Here is a 9,715-nt window from a genome sequence, read left to right on the forward strand (position 1 = left end):
TTTTCCTCTTCCAATCAGTGCATGAAAGTGTTTTTCCACGGATTGTAGCAGCAACAAAATCTAAGGAGGCATGGGATATTCTCAAAACTGCCTATCAAGGCATGGAGAAGGTGAAGACTGCAAAGTTGCAGATGTTGAGGAGAGACTTTGAAAATCTCAGCATGAAGGAATCTGATACAATAGATTCATTCTTCACTCAGGTTATTGGCTTGATAACCCAGATAAGATCTCATGGTGAGATTCTTGAAGATAGAAGGATTATAGAGAAAATCTTGAGATGCTTACCCTCAAGGTTTGAATCTATTGTGGTAGCAATAGAAGAAACAAAAGATCTCTCACAATTCAGGGTAGATGAGCTGAGTGCTTCACTTTTGTCTCATGAACATAGACTAAGTAGAGGAACAGATTCCTCTTTTGATCAAGCATTCAAGACTCAGATGTCCTTTGGCCAAAGAAGAGGTCGAGGTAGAGCAAACAACAGAGGTCGTGGAAGAAGCCAAAACAGAGGCATAAATTATCTTGCAAGCACAAGCGGAAGGAGCTGCAATCAGAACCAAGATGAAGGTTCAAGCAAACAACAAGCTCATGGACAAAGGTATGACAAATCCCAAGTCCAATGTCATTACTATAAGAAATATGGGCATTATGCCAATGAATGTAGGAAAAAGAAAAGTGACATGAATAATAGGCAGAATGCTAATTTTGCAAATGAAGAAGATAAGAACCCAAAGAATGTGTTGTTAACATGTAACATAGCACAAGACAAACAAGAAGATTTTTGGTTCCTAGACTTAGGTTGTAGTAATCAAATGACTGGAAATATTGAAATGTTTGCCAATCTGGATGAAAATGTGAAATCTGAGGTAAAAACAGGGACTGATGATACGATATCTGTCAAGGGTAAGGGCAGAGTCAATATCCGAGCAAAAAATGGAGAACAAATGATTGTGCCAGATGTATACTATGTACCTGGTCTGAAATGTAATCTTTTGAGCATTGGACAACTCATAAACAAAGGTTACAATGTGTTCTTCAAAGATGATTTGTGTACAATCAGAGACATACCTCCAAGTAAGAAGATCATTGCACAGGTGCAGATGACCAGCAATAGAATGTTTCCTCTCAAACTCAGAGCAGATTTGAAGGAAGGAAGAACTATTGCAGCTGTAACACAAGAAGTCTTTCAGGAACAAGTGAAAGATGTGAATTGGTTGTGGCATTTGAGATTTGGACATCTCAATTTCGGAGGCCTGAATCTGTTGCACAGAAAGGGAATGGTAAAGGGATTACCATTGATCGAGAAACCAGACAGCCTTTGTGAAGGCTGCATCTTGGGCAAGCAACACAAAGAAAGCTTTCCAGCAGGAAAGAGTATAAGAGCAAAAGCACCATTGGAAATTGTTCACTCCGATGTGTGTGGACCGATGCAAACACCATCATTTGCCAGAAATAAATATGTTTTAAATTTCATTGATGATTACACCAGAAAGACATGGGTGTACATGCTGAAACAGAAGAGTGAAGTGTTTGAGAAATTCCGCCACTTCAAAACTCTTGTTGAGAAGCAGAGTGGGCATTATATCAAAGTGCTCAGAACAGATAGAGGAGGAGAGTACATCTCCCAAGACTTTCTGCGTTTTTGCAGAGAGAATGGCATACAAAAGCAGTTCACCACAAGGTATACACCTCAGCAGAACGGAGTTGCTGAAAGGAAGAATAGGACCATTCTTGACATGGTCAGAAGTATGTTAAAGGCAAAGCACTTGCCGCATGAGTATTGGGCAGAAGCTGTTACCTGCGCAGTTTACATCTTGAATAGATGCCCAACTAAAGCTGTCATGAACAGAATACCAGAAGAAGCATGGAGTGGTCAAAAGCAAACTGTCACTCACATGAGAGTATTTGGTTGTGTGGCATATGCACATGTACCGGATCAGCTAAGGAAGAAGCTTGATAGTAAGGGGGAGAAGTGTGTCTTTATTGGCTATTGTGATGAGTCAAAAGCATACAAACTCTATAATCCATCCACCAAGAAATTGATAGTAAGCAGAGATGTGCAGTTCATTGAAGATGAAGCTTGGGATGGAAGCTTAGAGAAGACAGTGAATGTGAAGACAATTGTGTCTCACGAAGAAGAAGAGGAAGGGACAATAGCAAATAATCCTTCCTTGGTAACTCCTCCTACACCATAGTAAGTACAACAAACCACACCACAAACTGGAATCCGAACAGCCTTAAGAAGTCAAGGAAGTGCTTCTCCAAGCACACCACAGGGATCAGAAATACCCTCAAGTTCGGATGGAACTCCAAGCACACCAAGAAGACCAAGATTCAGAAATCTGAATGAGATTTATGAACAAGGAGAGGTAAGTAACAATATCGGTCTGAATTCATTATTCGCTTTATATTGTCATGTTGATGACCCAGTCCATTTTGAAGATGCTGTAAATGAAGATAAATGGATTGAAGCAATGAATGAAGAAATTGGTGCAATTGAGAAGAGTAAAACATGGGAGTTAGTGGACCTCCCTGTAGGCAAAGCTGCCATTGGTGTTAAGTGGGTCTATAAGACCAAAAGCAATGCTGAAGGCAAGATTGACAGGCACAAAGCAAGACTTGTTGTGAAAGGCTACAAGCAGCAACAAGGCAAAGACTATGATGAAACCTTTGCACCAGTAGCAAGGATGGAAACAGTCAGAACAGTGTTGTCTATTGCAGCACAACACAAATGGAAGATTTATCAGATGGATGTTAAATCTGCATTCCTGAATGGGGTGTTAAAAGAAGAGGTTTATGTTGATCAACCTCCAGGTTATGAAGTTGAAGGTCAAGAGCATAAAGTCTGCAAATTGAAGAAGGCTCTTTATGGGCTGAAGCAAGCTCCAAGAGCATGGTACAACAGAATAGATGCTTATCTGATTGACAATGGGTTTGATAAGTGCGATGGTGAACCCACACTCTACATAAAGGATAATGACGGTAAGATACTTATTGTTGTTCTATATGTAGATGATTTAATTTTTACTAGCAATGATGCGTCTCTCATTGCTGATTTTAAAGAAGTCATGGAAAGTGAATTTGAAATGACTGACTTGGGCTTCTTAAGATATTTTCTTGGAATTGAAGTAGACCAAAGTGAAAATGGTGTTTTCATTTCTCAAGATAAATATGTAGAAGCTGTGTTGAAGAGATTTAACATGCAGAACAGCAAGGCAGCTGTGACTCCAACTGTAGTGGGGCTGAAATTGACCAAAGAAGACAGCAGCAAATATTTTGATCCAAAACTGTACAAGAGCATAGTTGGCAGCCTTATGTACTTGACTGCAACTAGGCCGGACATTATGCACGCTGTGAGTTTAATTTCCAGATTTATGGAAAGACCGAAAGAGACTCATTGGCAGGCAGCCAAGAGGATTCTAAGGTATGTGAATGGAATGAAGGGGTTTGGTATTTTATACTCCTCTTCTGAAAGTTTCATGTTGACAGGATACACTGACAGTGATTGGGCTGGAAGTGTTGATGATAGGAAAATCACATCTGGATATGTGTTTCATATGGGATTGGGAGCCATCTCATGGGCTTCCAAGAAGCAACCAGTTGTGGTTTTGTCAACAGCAGAGGCAGAGTATGTGGCAGCAACAGTAGCAGCATGCCAAGCAGTGTGGCTGAGAACAGTTCTCAAAGATGTGTGTCATGAACAGGAAAAGGGCACAACCATTTACTGTGACAATAGCTCAGCAATAGCATTGTCTAAAAATTCTGTTTTTCGTAAAAGAACAAAGCACATAGACACCAAATTTCACTTCATACGTGAATTAGTTAACAATGGTGAGATTGTTTTGCAGCACTGCAGAACAGAGGAACAGTTAGCTGACATCTTGACAAAACCATTGGCAAAGAAAAGCTTTGATCATTTCAGGAAATGCCTGGGTATGCAGAAAAAACCCAGCAGTTAAAATTAAAGGGGAGTGTTGGAATGTTAATTTCAACTTGCAGATTTTTCCTCTACGATGCGATCGCAGATTGCATATCGCACTTCCCTTCTTGTCAACCTTCACCGTGTCCTTTGATTGTCTATGATTGTGATCTTGCGATGCGATCTGATCGCATATCGCAAATCGCATGATTTAAAGGTTATAAGAGCGGTGGAACATCCTTTCTCTTCTTGCGATGCGATGGTGTGATAAGCCATGCATTAAATTCCAGCAAGATATTTTGAGGCGTGTAATTAATGATATTTACTAGGGTTGGTAAATGTAGGTGAAATCTTAAATTTTATTATTTTTTATTTCACGGAAGTGGGGAAAAGCAACACGTATTGTAAAGATATTTTGTGTTGTTCATTATATATAAAAAAAAATGCAAGAGTAGAGAGGGGCGTAGAGAGTATTAGCAAGAAGAGTTCTTTCTTCTCTGCAACGCACAACAGTGCTGAAGATATAATTTTCTGAGATAGTGGAATCAGATTTTTGAACTGAAGTTCCTGTTGTAAATCCCTCAGAGTCTAGGAAGACAAATTCTATAATAGTTTTTATTATTATTTTATATGATTAAGATCCTGTAGAAAACCAGAGCGTTATTCTCTGTGCAAATTTCTTTTGTGTTTGAAATCAACAGAAATTTCCAACACAAGCTCCATATCTTTTCCACGTTTGAATATCACTGAACTTCCTGTAGATACTATATAATTGAGAGGGAGTTGTTTCATAATGCTTTGAAACCCACATGTGCCTTCGAGCTTGATGGAGCACACTCTTCTCACAACACCATAGTCGAAACCCCAAAAATGTGCAGAAATGGAGTTTTATCTCCAAAGCGACTGAGAGATGAAACAACTTGGTAACAGAGGTTTTCATTTTTGTCTTCTTGTAGTAGAGTCCATACTTGTTCATTTGTGGATGAGGCTTCATCTTCACTTTCTCTGCCATGAGGTAGTGCTGTATCTTCACCTCATTTCTTCCCCTTCTCAGAATTACGGCAAGCTCGATAGGAGAATTTTCCTTCTCACCATTTCTAGTGTCAACCATCTGAAAATCAGTGATGATGTTTTCATCATTCATTGATGTAATGTGCAGAAATATTAATGACATCATCACAATTTAAATTTAAATTTTATCCAGCTTTGTCTTCTTCTACCACGTCTTTGCAACGTCTTATAGCTCAACCAATTTATCTTCAACACTTTGTTCCTCTTCACACTCTTCTTGAAGATCAACTCGTGAATCTTGCACAGCAGATTGTGCTTCTTGATTCTGGTGGTCATCAATAGAACCACATTTTTCTGAATTTTGTTTTGACTCGACCATACTACCCAAAACTAGAAATGCCTCCAAATGCCCACATAAAAAAGACATCATCGAGCCTCGACTCAAGATGAAACAACTTGGTAATAGAGGTTTTCATTTTTTTCTTCTTGCTGCAGAGTCCATACTTGTTCATTTGTGGATGAGGCTTCATCTTCACTTTCTTTGCCTACAGTAATCTAACAGCCTCGACTCAAGATGAAACAACTTGGTAACAAAGGTTTTCATTTTTGTCTTCTTGCAGCAAAGTCCATATTTGTCCATTTGTGGATGAGGCTTCATCTTCACTTTCTTTTCCATGAGGTAGTGTTCTATCATCACCTCATTTCTTCCCTTTCTCAGAATTATGGCAAGCTTGATAGGATAATTTTCCTTCTCAATATTTATGGTGTCAACCATTTGAAAGTCAGCTATGATGTTTTCATCATTCATTGATGTAACGACTGCACACACAGAAATATTAATGACATCATCACAATTTAAATTTAAATTTTCTCCAATTTTGTCTTCTTCTGCCATGTCTTTGCAATCAGCTTCTTGTGGCTCAACCAATTGATCTTCAACACTTTGTTTCTCTTCACACACCTTTTAAAGATCAACTCGTGAATCTTGCACAATAGATTGTGCCTCTTAATTCTCGATCTAACCTTAGTTTTCTCCATTAATTCCAACATAAAAGCACCTTGGTATCACTTCCATTATTGGCAACTTATCAAGCGGCAAGAAGGAATTTCCCCCTTCTTATTCTCTTGCTCCGTCATTGGTTTCTAAATTTCCTATTTAATATAGGCTAAAGGAGGTATTTAAACATATAAATGGTAAACTTTAAACTCCTAGGCAACTTATTTTCCTCTATCTCTTTTGAATATGATCCGATATTCAAAATGACCTGCTCTTCTAAAAACTTCAATGTTTTCATGTAATTTGTTGTTTCTAAATAAATAAAAAAATTTACTCGCAGAAAAAACAAAAACCAAAAACCAAGTGGCTGAGTTACGATTTGTTCAGCGAGCAGTGATCAACAAAAACCAAAAAATATGCCGGAACTTAAGCAATTCGTACCCTTTCTTTTTTCCCACAAAATGCAAATATGCCGGAACTTAAGCAATTCGTACCCTTTCTTTTTTCCCACAAAATGCCCTTAAAATTTGGGTCTCATATTCCCGTCTACAAAACAGACTACTTCTAACTGTGTGCAACAAAATGCAAGTGCAATTTTAGCGTAACAGACTACTTCTAACTGTGTGCAACAAAATGCAAGTGCAATTTTAGCGTGACGGTGGAGTCAATTTGAACACAAGGTATATACATTTCTATCACGACAGGTGTGTGAAACCTCTTTTCCTTTTGGAAATTAAGACCATCATACGTTATGTACTGCCCCCTGTTTGTTTAGCAAACAGCATATATACCGCATAAAGGGCTCAAAAGATATTTGAAGGCATATAAGTTTATGCTTGTCTTCCACAGTATCATTTGTCATCTTCAAACATCTTTCTTTATTTTTAACCCAATAATTGTCTTTTTCAATCATATTTTAGAGCTTTATACCGGACAAGAATGTTAGGAAATTTATTAAATTGATACGGAATGCAATCTACTTTCCTAAAACTTAGAACCTAAGAAAATATTTACATCTCATATTGGTAGGCACATGTCCCATCTTCTAATTATAACCACAGCTCATCACTGTATTGTATTTTTGTGAATATTACTCTTCTATGAACATTATTGACTAAACCTTCGATTATTATTCTATGAACTTTATTGACTAAACGTTCGATTATTATTTTTAGGTTCACAGGCAAAAATAATGAACATATGAAGATGGGATCACAGCCATGGATGATGTAAAGGTCCATTATAAATACAGAGGAATTTAAACTGTTTAATGGTACTTAAGTATTGGCTCATCTTTGTACTGTATTTTTTTATAAGTACGGCTCATCATTTAGTTGCTAGTACAACTGGTTTTCTGATTCTAATATTTAGAAACATCTGTGAATAAATTTAGGAATCACTCTAACCAATTTATAAAGTTTAAGCTTGTACGAATCATTGTGGTAGATCGCACGCATACGGAGCCATCTCATAAGAAAAGTAAAGAGGTCTACAAATCTAATTCCCTAGTGTGCAGACAGGATGACAGCTCTCTGTCACTAAGTGATAGAAACCTGAATAACAAATTCACTGATACATGCAAGATTTTAACATGGAGGTAGGATGACAACTCCTCTAGTACTAAACATCAAGAGTTCAGGAAAACTGCATATTAGGCACAAACTAGAACATAATAGAAATGGAAAGTGAGCAATTAACAACAAAAGAAGCTTGTATTAGCTGAAAATGAAGACGGGATGCTGCAAGTATCAAAGTAGTTACAGTCTCTAGAAGTTGAACCTTACATCGAAACAACAACCATCAACCCTGATTACATCTTGTTTCTGGGTATATATAGAGTTTGAATACAAAGGTACTTAGCCATTCTAAGTATGAGGAGGTCATAATTGACCACCAACCGCTTTAACTATTTGATGGAGTCTCTGGTGTGATTGTTTTCCGTAGCGGATGGATTTGATCTCCTTGGGTGCTCTGTTGTCCTTCTCAGGCAGGTGGAGTGTCGTATGGGACGAAGTCCCATAACAGCTAAATGCATTTACCTGATCGAGCTCTGTACCATTTCTTCTCGACCTTACTGTCTCTTGAATGTGGTTGTTGAGGGACTACTGCAAACAGTACTGAGAACTGGTTATGTTTGTCCTTCGGGAGCATAGAACGATCAAAGGTCACGTACTGCATGGCAGGTGGATGAACTGGATGGAGGAACAAGATTGGCTGTTGGATTGAGCAGATGGATGGTGGGCATGGTTTGGCGGGGAGTACCGATAGATATGGAAGTAGGGTAAATGCAAGCCATTGGATCTTGGGCGAATAGATAATGGTCATCAGGCGTCGAAGATGAGCGGGCATTACCGAGCGGGAAAATGGGTTCCAGCGGTAAGTGGTATTGCTCACATTGTCATTGGGGGTTGGGCGGTAAACGTACAATGGCATGCGATACCACTCGGAGGGTGACGCGCGGTAGCAGAAACCGCTCTCAATCGCGTGTTAATAGGCTGTCACTTCGTGGGCTTGGGAAGAGTGAATGTCGTCCAATCGTGGCGGAGGTGATTGAATGGTGGGGAACAAACGGGTAGGTTATTCATTGACTACGGTGGGGGGACCATTGGATCGGGGTACGATAATCAACGGCTATGATTTAAAGGTGACTGTGGGTTACAGAGGCGCAGGGTCATGTGGTGGCGGTGCTATGTGGCTTTAAACTTAGCCCTTTGGGGCTTGAAGAAATAGGGTCTTATGCCGAGTTTTGGAGGAAAAGCAGAGATGGCGGGGTTAAGGGAGGGTAAGTGGAATGGAGAAGAAGGAAGATGACTGCTGCGAGCTCTCTTTTGAGAATAAACACATGGCCAAGGTTGTATTTAGCCCTCCAAATGTCAAGATATGTAGCAGAGCTAACACTGGCTCCTTTTGGGGATGAGATCCTCCCGGTGAGGTCTCAAGAACTGCAGACCAATGCCTTGCCTGTCAAACCAAATAAACAAAATTTCCCAGTGTTCCATTGGGCATGGAGTCTAGTTGAGCCTACATTAAATTGATAAAACAGAATATTTATAAATTTAAGGACAGAGACCTTAAACAACATAAACTTTTAGAAAATTCCCATTAACTGGGCCTCCAAAAATTGTTTCCCCTTCCATACTTTGCAGCATGAAAGTATTGTTCCCTTGGATCTAAGAGATGATAAAAGGCCCTGTCCAAAAGCATCAAACTTCCCATGGTTGCCTTTCTTCTCTTTCAGTGCATCCCACTTAAGAACTAAGTCCCCAACTTGAAAATTATCTGTTTTTGTCCTTCTGTCAAAAACTTCCTTGATTCTCTGTTGATGTACTGCCGACCGTTCAACCAACTGTTCTCTGATTTGATGTACCTCTGCTAAATCAATGATCCTTTTTGCCATGTCTTCTTCCTCATCCTTCTCTTCTTGCAAGAATTTTTCCACAGGGAGGGTTAACTGAATTGGGAATATAGCTTCAGTGCCATATACCAACTTGAATGGAGAATTCCCTGTGGATTTCTTGGTGGTCACTCTGTCAGCCCACAATGCATATTTGAGCTTAGAATCCCAATTCTTTTTGTCTTCTTCAAATAGCATTTTAATTATCCTTATCAGGCTTTTGTTGGAAGATTCTGCTAGACCATTGCCTTGAGGGTAATATGAGGTGGAATGAACCAGCTTAATTCCCATTGAGTCACACATGTCCACCAATTCTTTTTCCCTGAAGGTTGCTGCATTGTCTGTGATCAATTTATGTGGACAACCAAATTTGGTGAAGATATTCTATGTGTCAATA

Source organism: Pinus tabuliformis, chromosome 7 (assembly GCF_031772625.1).
Source record: "Pinus tabuliformis cultivar Carrire ecotype Pingquan chromosome 7, CPIR1, whole genome shotgun sequence".
In the NCBI taxonomy this organism is placed as follows: domain Eukaryota; kingdom Viridiplantae; phylum Streptophyta; class Pinopsida; order Pinales; family Pinaceae; genus Pinus; species Pinus tabuliformis.